The following is a 16885-nucleotide window of genomic DNA, read 5'->3' as shown; positions in this document are numbered from 1 at the left end:
TGGTGAGTTTTCGTGTCATGTGCATGCTTTTTCGTGGCCTCACTTTCAGAGATTGGTGGGTGCATGTAGATTTACCCTTTTGTGTCCATACATCTTTCAATCCAGCTGTGTTTTTTTTGTCATGTGTGACCTAGAAAAGTATTGCTTCTTGTGTGATAAAATCAGACATATTTACAATCATGTGAACTTTCCTTCTTGTTTATTATACCCTACAAACGAAGTTAAGGGGTGTATATAGGAGTGAGCTTGTCAGTCGGTCGGTTTGTATTAAGTGTCCACTCTCTAATTCAAATTGTTTTCATCCGATTTTCACCAAACTTGGTCAGATGTTGTATCTAGATGATGTCTAGATCAAGTATGAATATGGATCATGTCGGGTCAAAAACTAGGTCACTGGATCACTAAGTGCGTTTTAAACATTAAGTATGGTGTCCGCTCTCTTATTCAAGTAGTTTTCATCAGAGCTTCACCAAACTTGGTTAGAATTTGTATCTAGATGATGTGTAGGTAAAGTTTGAACATGTGCCTTGCCGGGTCAAAAACTAGATCACGGTGTCACTTAGTGCGTTTTAAACATTAAGGATGGTGTCCGCTGTTTTTTTGTGAAGGCAACATGCAAAATATTCAGTGTCAATGCAGCAGGTAGAGTATTAGTCACGTCTGTGACGAAGTTCTAGTTTTGGTTAATTTTTAGCTCGGCTGGTTTTGGAGAAAACCCGAGCTATTTTCATAGACAGCTCGTCGTCCGGCGTAAGCGTCGTGCTAAAACCTTAACATTGGCCTTAACTTTTTAAATATTGAAGATAGAAACTTGATATTTGGCATGCATGTGTATCTCATGAAGCGGCACATTTGAGTGGTAAAATTTCAAGGTGAACATCATCCTTCAAGGTCTAGGGTCCAAACAAATCCAAGGGAAGTAATAAGCTTTATATGGACATAGTTATCTGACCTGCCAACGTATATATTTTTGTTAAATAAATCAAAGTGGCGAAGTAGGCGGCATTGTGTTTCTGACAAACACATTGTGGTAAAAGGTCAAGGTCATCCTTTACGGTCTACGGTAAAAAATACAAATCCAAGGGAAGTAATAAGCTTTAAAGGGCGATACCTAATCAATATTGAACATAGCAACTTGATATATTTGGCATGCATGTGTATCTCATGGAGCTGCACATTTTGAGTGGTGAATCTACAGTCAAGGTAGTGGCTTTTAATTATTTGCTACTAAAAATAGAGATTTGTTAGAGACAATTATTTTCAAGGGAAGTAATTTATTTACTTATAAATGTCATATTATATATTTCCTTACCAAGAATTGAAGTTCTTTTCACAGTTACTGTACATATTTATTATTTTGATTATTATGCCCCCCTTCGAAGAAGAGGGGGTATATTGCTTTGCTCATGTCGGTCGGTCGGTCGGTCCGTCCACCAGGTGGTTTCCGGATGATAACTCAAGAACGCATACGCCTAGGATCATGAAACTTCATAGGTAGATTGATCATGACTCGCAGATGACCCCTATTGATTTTGAGGTAACTAGGTCAAAGGTCAACGTCATGGTGACCCGAAATAGTAAAATGGTTTCCGGATGATAACTCAAGAACGCATAGGCCTAGGATCATGAAACTTCATGGGTAGATTGATCATGACTTGCAGATGACCCCTATTGTTTTTGAGGTCACTAGGTCAAAGGTCAAGGTCATGGTGACCCGAAATAGTAAAATGGTTTCCGGATGATAACTCAAGAATGCATACGCCTAGGATCATGAAACTTCATGGGTAGATTGATCATGACTCGCAGATGACCCCTATTGATTTTAATAGCTTAATTACGTTACCTGATATCATATGCTATTTACTCCGATAGGATCGTAATTTATCCGGAATTTTTCGCATGAGGAATCCCACACTTTTGAGAAACCCGTCAGGTAGGTCAGAGCGGTCATATTAGTGCCGCGTAGCCGCATAACCAAAACGGGACAATACCCATAATTCACTCTTATTCCGGATGCGATATACAAAGGCCGACATTTTGTTATTAACTTAATAGTTGCTTCTGTTTCGCTGGATTCTTCTGTTTAACAGAATAGAGAAGTTTTTGTATTGCGTTAAAACATTCTCCGTATATATATCCGTGTATTTCTGTATCGTTTTGTGTATTTGTTTGTTTGTTCAAGGCAAAGTATGCCTCAAACACGTGGCTCATGTGGACACACAAAGGCAGCATGGGACAACCATGGTAGCTGCCTGTCGTGTGCAGGATGTACCCAGGATAACTTCTGCCCTTCCTGTGAGCATTGGTCTGCAGATACCTGGGCCATTAAGCGTCGACCCTTCAAGAGTCGTGGACGCAACAAGAATAGTTCAGATCAAAGTAGGGAAAGTTCCGTGTGTCGGGACTTTTCACCACACGATCTTGACCATACTACACCAGTAGCTGCCAGGCATCGGTCCCTACCCGTGACGTTCGTATTAATTGTTTAATTTGTATACAATATTCTAATATTTTAAAGGAGTATGTAAATAATTTGGGTTCTTGATAAGTAGTTGAACAGAAAACTTTATAACACCATCTAACAACGCTATTATATATGAATTAAAAAAATACAGCGCGTTGTCATCCGCAGGTAAGAGATACAACGAAGAGCTGATGGAAGGCGCGACACCGGGCGCACGGGCTACGATGTCGGATTCCGGATGGTCAACGACAGACGTTTTTAAGGACTACCTTGAAAACCATTTCCTTAAGTACGCAGCCAGAACAGACGAAAACCAGCCAATCTTACTTCTTTTAGACGGCCACACTACCCATACGACACCAGAACTGACCAGATGGGCGAGGTCTAAAAACTTGCACCTGTTTTGCCTACCCGCGCACTCATCCCACTTGCTGCAACCTCTTGATGTCGCTGTCTTTGGTCCATTTAAGAGGTATTATTACAGCGAGTGTGCAAACTTCATGAAAGAAAATATAGGAAAAGCTGTCACAAGGTATGACATGGCCCGCATTGCATGTAAGGCCTACTTGAAGGCAATGAGCCCATGGAACATTGTTTCGGCCTTCAAGAAAACTGGCGTCGTTCCGTTGAACAAGCAGGCCATCTCCGATGTTCAACTCATGATATGCGAGGCCTGTCGAGATGAGACACCTGTCTTGAAGTGCAGGGCCATCCAGAGCGGAAAACATGCGGTGGATGCATATCTAGAAAGGAAGCTTACCGTCAAAGCAACTTGTTCCTGCCCCTGCAACTGCCAGAAGAAAAAGTCGCCTCCCTCCATTTAGATGCCTAACCCCTCTGGCAAAGAAATCACCAGTGACCAATTCCTGGAAGATATGGAGGTTTATGCTTCGCAGAAGGAAAACCTGCCACCGAGCTCCATCATGTCTACGGCAGGCACGAAAAAGCAAAATTCGACACCCGTGGCCTCTCACATAAGCACCAAACCAAGCACCAGTGGCCTTCAGCAAGAAATGATGGACTTGTCCGAGTCTGACGAATGGTCTGATGTTGAAGACACAGAAGTTTGTTGCGTCTGTGAAAGGTTTTCGCCAGAAGGATTGAATGATCGCCCAAACTTGAAAATTGTAAGTTGGGGGCAGTGCGATAAATGCGGTCACTGGGTACACCTTTCTTTCTGTCATGAGAAGGCTGTGTTACGAAGGGGAGACACTTTCATCTGCCCCCACTGTTAAAAATGTTTTCTTCAAAATGTTTGTATTTTTTTCAAGTTGACCAAGTTATTTACTGGGTGTGTGGTGTGAAAACTACTACCCGAATTGTTTTGTTATTATTGTTAAACTTAGACTATATCCATGAGAAGATTGTTACAATACTGAAAGTGTGAAATCTGCTAGCTTCTGCTGGTCATGTTTATTACGCATTATCGTTAGATTATTAAAATTGATTACAACTTTTTTACAAAAATCAAATAGCATTCCGTTCTTCTTCATCACAACTTATTTCCCCGTCGAGAACCCCACCACAATGCGCAAATAAAGGAGCCAATGAAAAGCAACGAATGTATAGGAAACTCCAGCTGTCCAGCCGTTAACTCACAGTCGGTCAAAAACCGAGCAATATTTCGAGTCCGTTTGTCAACCCGAATAAATCTTCTACAGACTTTCAAACAATATTTTTGAGTTTTTGCCCCTTAATCGATAGCTCGCGTCCTATTCCTTTGAAACAACGAAGCGTGTCAAATAATGCATGCATATGCAACCACTTACCCCTAAAAACTAATTTCAAAATGTTATATTTTCTTTGCAACAACTGTTTTAACTCTAAATTTGATTTACTTGAAAACGAAAGTAGCCATCGCTCTTGAACCCGGCTTAGCAGTGAATTACACTGACAGAGCCAGGCACATAAATATCCAATCAACAACAACAACAATGTTTTAATAAATGTGAATAAATGGAAATTACTTATCATTCTGATTGTATTGGAATAAGTTTTTAGGGGTAAGTGGTTGCATATGCATGCATTATTTGACACGCTTCGTTGTCTCAAAGGAATAGGACGGGAGCTATCGATTAAGGGGCAAAAACTAACGTGTCATATAGCGTTTGTCGAAGTGCCTATGTGCTCCAGCGCTCTATGATTTTCCGTCGCGAAAATAGGTGACGGCAGAAATTATTTGACTTGTATCCCTATAAGGTAATGTCTCTTTGTATTTCAGAAAAGTGATACAAATAAGCGGTCAACGCCCGCGAAAGCGGGCTTTTGCCCGTATGACTAAAAAACGAAAAAGGCTCATATCCGCGGAAAGAGCTTTTATTGATCGTATGGGTTTTATAACAATCTGAACACTTCGGACAGTGTGCTACACATCGCCGGTATGGCGGAATTGTCCGAGGATTCCCGATTGGGTTTTGTAATAAACTATTACAAAAATGTAACGAATATTGAAATAGAAAAAGAATCATATTAAATTATGTTCATACTGAACATTTTCACCAACTTCATGATTCATTGATGAACGTGCGAAGGTTTTTCTGGATAAACAATAAAAAGATACAGAAAGGGTCGAACACAACGGAAATGTAATTCTGTAATTTTCCTTAAAAAGTATAATGTCCCTTTGTGTTAATTAAGGGCCACATGTCAAATTGCAAGTATACTGTATCGGACAATAATCGATAATGAGGATAAATATACATATAATTTAATAAAGATAAAGTCAGTATAGGTACAGTATACGTGTTTGTACATTGGAGTCTATTTTTGTATCGCATGTTATAAATTAGTAATTATTTCATAATTTTCTTCACATGTTTCAAAGTCATTTCGTCACACTTTTGACGTCATTTTGTGTTTTGAAATGTATTGATGCATGCCACGGGAGAAAGGGTAACTTCAGCGAAAGGGAAACAGCTGTTGATTATTTTCTTGTAAAGGGGGCATAAAAGAAACATTCACTCGTGATCATAGAACAATTATATTATCACTTATAGCTGCGCCATTCTTGAAAATATATTGTATATATGATCTCTCGTGAAATAACAAACGATCTTACACTGACATGAACAAATATCCTCTATTTAATCTTTTTGCATAACACGTCGTTTCCTTTCGTTTATTTTCCTTTTTTAAAAACAACACAAGCATTGGTGTATCGCTTAATAAATATATTCGTTTTTGGGAACAATGAGGTAATAATATACATTTCAACAGATAATTATATTACATATACATGTAAGTTAAATGTTGATTTCATATAAATAATTCAAATTAAAATTAAACCACCAAAAGCCCCAGTATTTTTCAATTGTTCAGAAGAGTGATGACATATAGAAAAATCACAAATGCAAGAAGGGACGGGTCTTACAAAGGGTTATGGGTTACATAACCCAACTGTTCGAAATAAATATGGTAACACTGTACAACTATTAGAAGTATACATGGTAAAACTGTTTAATAACAGTATATTAACGACTTTTGAATTCTTACATGCGAGTTTATAAATCATCATGGGGATGCTGAACAGTGAATAAAACTTGGCTGGCCTGGTTATGCAATTCACTACAATCCAAACACTTGTTCTGAATCAAACCCGTTTTGCTTCAGGGTCAGTTAAATCCTGATAATCACAAAAACAAGATATTAACAACAGTAAGTAAATTTTCAAAACAGAGCCAGTAAAACGAATCAATGTGTGATTAATATTTATGTATACATTTACAAAAACATAGTTGCGTGTATTTCATAATTCTAAAATTAGCGCATTTGCAGGATGAGGCGGGTTAACAGGATGTTGGGTTCGAGTGGTTGCGATGAGTTCAAAATATAAAGAAAATAAAGAGACCACCAACAATTTGCTGTCAAGTGTCTAATGGTCAAGATATATTTCGGATTAAACACAAACACACAAGTGTTGGTCTTTTTTAGAAGTAATCGCCCAAATCAGCCCAAACGCGACAAAACTCTCGGGAAGATATCAAATTCAGGCGACATACTTTGTCCCACTTTTGCCGAGCGCTCCGGTCCCACGCACTTGTCGTTGTAACCTGAACAATGACCACTATGCACATGCAGGTTGTTTCGAAGTGTATTAATATGAACAATGTCAAATTTCACAAGAAAGATGTGATTTAAATTTTAAAAATAATATCATAACCTTCGATTGGCAGATAATAAATAGCTCAGCTTGTAAAACCACGGGGTCATGTAGTTTCAGAGAAAATTAGGTGACTCATTTTTATATTGAAGTATGTATAATCACTGTAACCCCACGCAGGGGTAAGGCGCCTTACTTTCGTTCTACGGTGATTTAAAAAGAGATTTTGTGATAAAAATAAGGACCTAAATAAGCTACCTAGGCAAATATCAGCCTTTGACTTACAATTTGTTATTCACTTAATTTACATATACAAAGAATAAATGGCGTGTTGTATTTCAATACATACGGTATTTTCGAACAACTATTACCTTCTATTCCTTAAAATGAATCTCTGAATTGTAAAGTATGCGTCAGTTGTAAGTAGTAGTAGTAGTAGTAGTAGTAGTAGTAGTAGTAGTAGTAGTAGTAGTAGTAGTAGAAGAAAAAGTAGTAGTAGTAGTAGTAGTAGTAGTAGTAGTAGTAGTAGTAGTAGTAGTAGTAGTAGTAGTAGTAGTAGTAGTAGTAGTAGTAGTCGTAGTAGTAGTAGTAGTAGTAGTAGTAATAGTAGTAGTAGAAGTAGTAGTAGAAGAAGAAGTACCGGTAGTAGTAATAGTAGTAGTCACTGATTATACGTTTCAGAAATCATGCATTATACAAATTACATTTTTCAGAAATTATACTTTTTACACATAACACTTTTGACAATTATTTTTTTTTTTTAATTACTTTTTCATTGATTCGTATTTTTGAACTGTGTTGAATCAATTTTTTATTACTTTTTTCGTTGATTCGTATTTTTGAACTGTGTTGAATCAATTTTGTATGTGAAAATTTTTATAACAATTAAACGGAAAATGTGCCAGTATAACAATAAAAAAAATATGAAAATATTTAACAACAACTGAAACGACAAAATCTCGCATTGTGAAGGAGATCAAGTTGATGTTTGTGGATCAATGTCCCAATGTTCATTTATGAGTAAATTTGCATTTCAAAATGTGTATGAGGTCCTTACGCGTCCGTGACTGCATTTACTTTCTACAAACAAGGACGTTTGGTCGAATACTGAATTAAAGCAGCAATTTACAGCAATTAAGTTATTGTCACTGTATATGTAATTTTGGTGTGCTGTTGGGCGGAGATCTGGAAAAACCAGAGGACATCCCTCTATCCGAAGAGCAAACCGGACATGCGTATATTAGTTCCCCGGTGATGCCTCTCCCAGCTGCAAAGCGTGGCTCGATGACGTCACAGTTTGACAACCTATGGCGAATTTCGTTTCCGGCCAGCAATAACAACAGGAACGGACGCCAATATTTACCTCTCACTCCCCTGGGTCCGCCCTTCATCCCACCGCCACTTCTGGCTCCTCCACTGCCGCCTTTTCTGGCGCCCATACAGAACGGGCCCGTGCAGCCGCCATTACCGCTTCCACTAACTACCGGAAACATCGGGTTGATGCCGCCTGTAATGAAGAAATGCAGTGCTCGTTTATATACGCTCCATGTGGCATCTTAAAACAAAGTTTGTTGTAAAATATGGAACAAAAAACATCTTCATTATCCTGGCGACATTAAAAAAATCGGATTTATCCTTTAAGAGTAATTCTTCCTGCAACTCCATCCTGCTCCTTCTTTCATAGCATGAAGTATGATTTGGACTCCTATATCACGTTTCGATTTATTCTCCGCCCAAGAAGCGGGACGGACGAACGATACAAGCGAAATGTATGATCCGAACTCACTTCGTAGGCATCGCACGCTGGAAAATGACCTCAATTCATCAATTTCCCCACATAAGGCCACTGCATAAACACAGTTTAAGTCATTATAATAGTGAAATACATGTTCAATTAAACATACATAGGTCATGCAATATAGAAGTTTAAGAGATTAACTCAAGGTTTTATAACGTCGATTTGCGAATGCGTAATATTTTCTTAAAATAGTGCATATATAATGTACGTATTCATTAAATGTGCGTGTTTTGTGATTCTTAAAGCGGGACTGCACGATTTTGTCAAATCTTTGTGAATTTATATAAAATGTGTAAAAAAACCCATATAAGACATATATTTCAATATAAATTAAGATAAAAGTTAAGAAGAACATGTGTCGAAAAATGCGAAATAAGCCAGATATTTTATTCTGAAATCGAAAATGTCTGTATTATAGTCAAATTCGACAGCATGCTTATCATGCATGAACGATGTGAATCTAAATTTATTTTTACGGATCATTTTAATATCCGGCAACGATATCTATTTATACGACAAACAAACACTAACTCCGATCCTCATAAAAAAGACGAATGGAACATATGTAGGAAATATCTTCGTCACAATCGGCTCGGGGAGGTAATCTGTCTTTGCTGCATTTTATGAAATTGGTCTTCAATGTATACTTTTTTTCTTGCTTATTTTGTGTTCTTGTAACATATTTTGTATCAATTTATTACCATTTAACACATATAAAATTCGTGCAGTCCCGCTTTAATATACATATTACACAAAACTAATAGAGAGTAGTCTTCAAAAAGTCGTCGCACACATAAGTCATTTCTTTACATTCATTTACACATTAATGTTATTCAATCGTTTAACCACGGGTGGTCGGACGGAAGGACATGTGCAATTTATCATGTTTCCCATTACGTGTGGGCATGTAAATAAACAGGTCAAAACTTATAATGAAATAGAGACAATGGCGTTGCCTATGTGTTATACCATAACATGAAGTACAAAATGTCATCCACGCATATTGAGAATTTTGATAAGAATACCATCGACGGGGTCATCTGTTATTTGTCTTTTTATTTAAACACCGTATGAGTGTATTTTAAAATTTGCCGCATTAAGACACTATTGAATTAGTTGAATGCTAAACCCATTTCTTTATGAAAGCGGTGATACAACTCGGAACCCCTCGACCAAACGATGGACAATATATTAGCCGCGTTTTTGGAATATTGGGTTTAATTCATATGCTTTATAAACGTCTCAAATTAGTATGTGCAGTCCGCATAGGCTTATCAGGGACGACACTTCCTGCCAAGACTGGTAATTTTGTCTAGAAGACACTTCTTTTAAACAGTAAATTCCTTAAAAGCGGACACTGTCGTCCCTGATTAGCATGCGCGAACTCCTTTTATGTATTAAACTCCGTTTTACAAGAACGAGCCTCATATTTTGTTGATGAGGTTAAATCAAAAAACGAAATAACAGTACTTTCGCTTCCCGGACACATTGGCCCGAAACAACTAAAAGACGCCCCGCATACGACGTTAATAGCTCCTCATGCGTCCATCCCGCAAACTGAAGCGCTCCCGTCACTGTCTCCAACCGACGCTGCATTTCAGTTATCACCACTCCCGCCACTTCCTCCGGTTCCTGAACCAGATCCCCAAGAGTCTATTCCAGCACTTGCGCCGTGACCGCTCCCGGATAATGAGAGCCCGTTTCCGCTTGAAGAGCTCATACCGGATGCTGAAGTGGTTGGTTCTGTTGTGGTTTGTTCCAAATTTTGCTGTGACGCGGAATGTTGCGAAGATCCTAGAATGGTATTCGTGGAGAGTCCATACTTTTGCTCTAAAGTGAAAATGCTTAAACATGTAATGCATCACCATCAATATCATCATCATCATCATCATCATCATCATCATCATCATCATCATCATCATCATCATCATCATCATCATCATCATCATCATCATCATCATAATAATAACCATCATCATCATCATTATCAGAACCGACATCATGATCATAATCATCAAATACAATAGCAACCCCGTCGCTACCATCATCAACCGACACATCATCATCATCATCATCATGGATATCTTCATAATCATCATCAACATCATGAGCAACATGGTTATAATCAACCTTATCATCATCATTAGAAGCAGCCTCAGAAGCAGTAGCACCACCACCTACATCATAATCAATCGGCACCATCATACAAATCATTACTATTCTCATCCTTCTACAATTCTTCGTCAGCATCATCACTTCCACAAACATTACCCGCTCAAAATAAAACTCACCCCACCATCATCATCACCAACACTACCACAGATCAAGTGATAATTCTACACGGCTCTGAATCCACGCATGCGCACGTCTGACAGCCAGTCTCATCTGTTAGTGTGTAGCCATCGTTGCACGACAACATGCACGTGTCGTTGCACTTTCGGTACGTGTCGCCGCTGATCGGAAGTACACCTGGTTCGTGTAAGTAAATAACATCGATCTTAATCTTCTAAGTTAACTCAAGTTTTGTTTTTAATGCAAAAGTCATACATAATACATATCCTTTTGAAAATAGCTTAAATACGTTTAGTTGAAATAATGATGCGAAAGTCTAAGAATTGTTTGGTGAATACGGGCCCGGGATAAAATCAAGTTCTATTTATTAAGAAAATAACGATAAATTTGCACAATTACAGCACTCCATAAAACAAAACAAAAACAGTATTATCATCACTGTACCAGTCCAAATAAGTAGAATCAAAATCGACGCCCAAATGACATCCGACCCATTTGTGAATAACAGCGTCAAGAATACTTACTAGTACTAGCATGTCATTATTATTGGCACTAAACCAGCGCTGCACCTCGCACGTGTTACTATTTTGCAAAAGACGTCATTTCCTAAAACGTAAAATATAAAAGGGCTGTCCGATGTTTGAGAAAACTGTTACTAAATATGCATTAAGAAGCTCATATGTCTACCATATTAACCTCAATTGAGTAAAGGCTTATCAACGCCGTGGTGTTGTGGACATGGTGTCCGCCTAGCGACCGGGAGGTCACGGGTTCGATCCCCTGTGGGAGCGTTCTTTAGATTTCCTCCAAAAGACACCAAGTACTGGTTCTAGGCCCAGGAAACGGACTCGAGAGCATTTCAAATAAGTAGTAAGTACTTTCAATGCAATCGAGCTAAAATAAATAGGTTTAAACTAACGCGGCTTTCTGTCAATACGGGCGTAAAAGAAGGCTTTTTCAACCCGTGTTCTTAAAATGGCAGTCCGTGACAGTTACACGAATAAAACATACATATTACGGTTAGTTTTAGTGATATTTTACCCTATCTTGGTTCGACTGCTTCGACTGTTTGGCTTAAATTATAACATACAGGTCCGTTTTCTGGTAAACACTGGTATCGGATTTCCGAAAGCGCGACTGAAGTTGAACTGTAGGAAAATGTTTGATATCAAATATATGTTCAAAATTTGAATTGCTACGAATCTGCTGTTAATAATATGTAATAACCGACATGTACCTAAATTATTTAGAGATGCTTAACTTAAAATATACATTTAAATAAATAATTTCAGTACTTTGAAATTCTTTCGTAAGGGTTTATAAATTGGTGTTGTGGTGCATGTTATTAAACTTAAGTATTTACGCTATGATGATTTTTTCTTTCTCAATCTAAACGTTTTTTAATCATCTAAAATAACTTAAGGTCAAAATTGTATTTAAACAATTCTTTGTGTCTTCCACGCGCCCTTTATTTAAAACTGGCCGTAACTATGTTGATCTTTATCTAGTTTTTTGGACACTACAAAATAAAATCGTAACTGAACTTTTAAATAATACGGACTAAGGACTTTGTTTCTTAATGAAATATCTCAGAAATATTCCCTGAGCAGGAATGTTCACGATCGAACGATCTTCACACCGAAATAACCCTTAAAGGCGCAAACATGTTACGTTCTGACATTTGTAAATACTTAATTGCATTAATGTCTTAAATGACAGACAGACATTTTATTTAAGACGTGTACATAGTACATCACCTAAACACATACATTTGCAAAGAACATGTTAACATGATAAGGAATTAATATTACCGTAATTTGTGAAAAAATGAACCAACAGTTTGGAAAAAGGTAAGTTACCATAAATGACGATACCATTTCTTTAATATCATAACTCACAGGAACAAACCTATCGTAAATGTAGAATTTAAAATAACTAAATTCAGTCGTAACTATAACTTGTCGTATGATGGTAAATAAAACAGTGCCCTTATCAAAAATACCGCTGACTTCAAATTCGCTGGTCGGTCCTTGTTCGTCCACCTCTGATTGCGCTATACGGAGAGATACGGAAGGGGGGGGGGGCAGGTGTGTCAGACGGATGACCTTAATACCTTTATGTAACTCTCTATGTGCACAACGACAGAGAGTGGATATGGGTCTAATTGATAACCGTGAAAAGTTGCCATTTGATAGATAAACAAGTTCATAATCGAATAAATAAGTAGATTCATATTGAAGTGTTTTAGCAAAATTAATTAGCATATATCGCTGTCAATAAACGAATATCTCAACCTTATTTGAGCAAAAATACAAATGAATTTTGCTGAAAGAAATATATATGTACGCTTTATATATTCATTGATTAATGATATGTCTTCGGATAGACCATCCGAATGCCCGACCGACCTACCGACCGACCACCCAATCGACGGCTAAATTACAAACTAACAAGGAGAAATCTTAATATATTTTTTTGTATCGCGTCCTGGGAAAACGGGGCTTAATGCGCGGGCGTAAAGTGTCGTCCAAGATTGGCCTGTGCAGTCCGATATTGCTAATCAGGATCGACACTTACCAATGTTATGGTATTTGCGTTTAACTAAGTCTCTTCTTAGCGAAAATCTAAGTAAGGAAGAAAGTATCGTCCCTGATTAGCTTGGGCGGACTTCAAGGCTAATATGTTACGACACTTAACGCACAAGCATTAAGCCCTGTTTCCCTAGAGCGAGACTAAGGTGCATAGATCATCAGCCGGTTGGTTGCTATGATTGCACGGCTTTGAAAGTATGTATGCTATTAAACCGTCCAATGACTGCTGGGTGGTTGGCAGCTTATCCTTGTACTATGATTGCACGGCTTCGAAAGTATGTATGCTATTAAACCGTCCAATGACTGCTGGGTGGTTGGCAGCTTATCCTTTGAAAGTATGTATGCTATTAAACCGTCCAATTACTGCTGGGTGGTTGGCAGCTTATCCTTGACAGCTGGTGCTTAAAATGTCAAATAAGCATTTGTTCACAAATATTCCTAGTTTTTGTAAATGTCATTACATGTTTTTGCTTATATTAATATTATATTTGCAATACTTTAAAGTTGTTCAAATATCAAAATAAGCAGTCGATTTTTTTTCCAAAATTAGTAGTATTGGAAAATGCAAAGTTTATATAATACAATCCATTTTTGTTTCTTAAACGTTAATATATATTTAACATTTCCATGTATGTGATACATTTTTAATATTTGTGTTCTATCATTTGCATTCCGATTTTGTGTTCCGTTAAAGCCACTCGTTGTTTCATATATTATAAGCACGAGAACCAAGTCAAAAAGCAAAACTGCAAAGCGAAATTCCGATGCGCAATCATGAAATAATTATCGCAATTTGGCATCGTAATTCGGTGACATCGTTTCGTGTTTTAGTGCATTCCTTTATCTGTTTTAAGGGTGACAATTCGGAAAAAAGCTCCGGTATCACCAATAATACGTATATTTTCCTTGTGATTATTTTCAACTTATCATGAAAGCAAATAAGATTTTATTAAACAAAACATGGTGACTAAGCTCCATACGAACACTTAGAAAAATACCTTTAGAGTTATTTTTGAGTGTGTCGCTATTGGAATTCTGAATAAATTCCTATCGAAGTATGCAGCGATATTTTGTCTTGTAATCATGCTTTTGCATATAATTGTTGTTGACTATTTCAAAGGGCGTAACCGGAAAAGATCACACATATATTTTATTATTATGCAAGGTAAAATTCAGTTCATTTAATCTATTTTGGTTATGGTTATGGTTGTTTGTAACTATTAAACGCTTTTTTGTCTCGCTATAAATATAAACTTAAAATAGAAAATAACATAAGCTTCTCTGGGATCTTTAATTAATCCGAATCGTGTCCGAAATATTACGAATCGACGGATTGATTCAAATACACAAGAAACCATCTTTTTATTTTCTCCGCTTTCTAATCCTCGTCATTATAATCAGCAGCAATAGAAGTAGCGTTATGACCAAAGCGTGTGTTATAATGATCACCATCATCATCGTAGAAATAATCACAAATGTTTATCTTCATCAACGGTCGTCATCATCAGTCTTTCTCATTATTTGTGATCTTAATAACCGCCATTTTCATCTCTGGCATATAACAATTTCAACGACAAATACACTTGTTTGTGAAATCAAGCGCCAATCACGAGTTTACAAACACCGTGCTCTGAACGTTATTCTACTTAGTCTGTGTGCATTACATTTTTTTGGGTACCCACATGTTGTGTTGCTGATGAAATAAATGTGCAGAGGTTAATGAAATAATGAGCATTTTAATTCACAAAGCATCATTTATTTTTTATTATGCAATGTAATGTGTTTTAATTTCGCGCATACAAATACATATATTGATTGGATACAAGTGATAGGGTGTTTCGGGGAGTTGTATGACATTGTTGAATGAAAGACATTGTAGAAACATACACGACAGCATTTTTAATATAAATGTACACACTCATCCTTAACTATAAATTCACGTCTGAACAGCTTATCAAATTGAATAATGTAATGCATCCATCCATGCCAAAGATTAAAGATTTAAAATATACACATATACACGCAAGTTTAATGGTTAACACAACGATTTACCAGTGCTCCATATAACGACCAAATATCAGTTGCTGTGTATTAAAGTTTCGTGACCATACTTGAACATCGAGGTTTCCATGGTTTAGGAACGATAATGAGAATGCTCCCTACAAAAAGAGAAAATATGCTAATTTTCTAATGCTACACGTTTTTCATGGTGGGAACTCCGTTCGGTAATTTCTTGACTTTGTTGTACGAGAAGAAGTTCTTGTAGGAAGCCGCCTTGTTGCACCCGTACACGAGCATCTTGTAGAGCAGGTGATCAAACACGAGCATGTCACGAGTCTCCGTCCTATGCCACGTGACGCTGAGTTGACTGCAGAACAAAGGAACCCTGAAATGCACGTTCCAAACACTGTTAAGTTTGTACTTAAATGGGCAGGGTAGAGCAACAGTATACTATTATACTTAAACAAGTGCCCACAAATAATTATTTGGGGAATACAGTCTTCCTGAAAAGGCCGGTCCTCCGGTCTTGTCCGGCAAAATTCTTTACGGTCCGGCGAAGTTTCTATTACCGCCGGTCCTTGTGACAGGCAAAAAAATGACTTAATACCGAAAAGTCATACTAGCCAAAAGAACGATAACACCCAATTATAATAACTCTTTTCGTTAGTTTCGAGCCTTTTTGTAATTAAGAACACTATCGCGTCACTAGTTATTAGGAGTGCTCTCCCTTTGTTTTGTTTTTTTGAGAACGTCAATTTGATTGGTCCGATTATTATCATCTATCCATTTACAAAGGTTGTAACAAAAAACTACACATGAACAAAATGTCGTTGCCAGGTTATATTACACTAATTCCGATTCCCATAGGGTCCCATGATAAAACTGACAACTTTTACAGCATTTTTCTTGCCTTTCCGACGTATCAATTTTTCCGAACCTGGTATCATTTTAAAGATGGATCTGTCATCTTCCAATAATTGCAATCAAAAACATACCGTCTCGCAACTTCTAAGAAAGTAAATCGCTGTCGAATGAACCCACCGTAGAAAAACGTGTTTCGGAATCCTAATTTCGACAAAAGCCCCACACAATAGAAGTGGATTAGTAGTCACTCAACCGTGCAGTATTTACATACAGTTAAAACTAGTATTTATATCCTTCCATTTAGTTTTCGTGGGTAAGGAATAATTACAATACAGCATAATTTTCTACTATCCTTTATAGGAACTCTTATCAGGTATAAGGTTTCTTTACATTAAAAATCAATACACATTGTATGTCATCAACTGCTTAATAAAATAAATAAATACAAATAAACAAATGAATAAATAATATTTAAAAAAAACACAGGTGTTGTATATTATTGGTTGTGTATTTTACATCAGTACTCCCCGTTTTGAATACAGCGATAATTCATACATTACCAAAACTGTGTCTAATTATTGTATTTGTTTACCCTTTAGTCTCAAACATGAATGTGTTCATATATGTAGACTGCAACATTAGAAAATTAAGTAAGCTGTTAGAATAGGTAATACCCAAGCATGAACTTGTATATTATATATTTTATAAAACCAAATAGACTCTGATTAGCATGATAAAATTAGGTAAACATGCTTTATGTTTATTGCGTGTGGGAG

This window comes from Dreissena polymorpha, chromosome 1 (assembly GCF_020536995.1).
Source record: "Dreissena polymorpha isolate Duluth1 chromosome 1, UMN_Dpol_1.0, whole genome shotgun sequence".
Classification (NCBI taxonomy): domain Eukaryota; kingdom Metazoa; phylum Mollusca; class Bivalvia; order Myida; family Dreissenidae; genus Dreissena; species Dreissena polymorpha.
The sequence above is the reverse complement of the archived record's forward strand: the minus strand, read 5'-3'. Positions refer to the sequence as shown.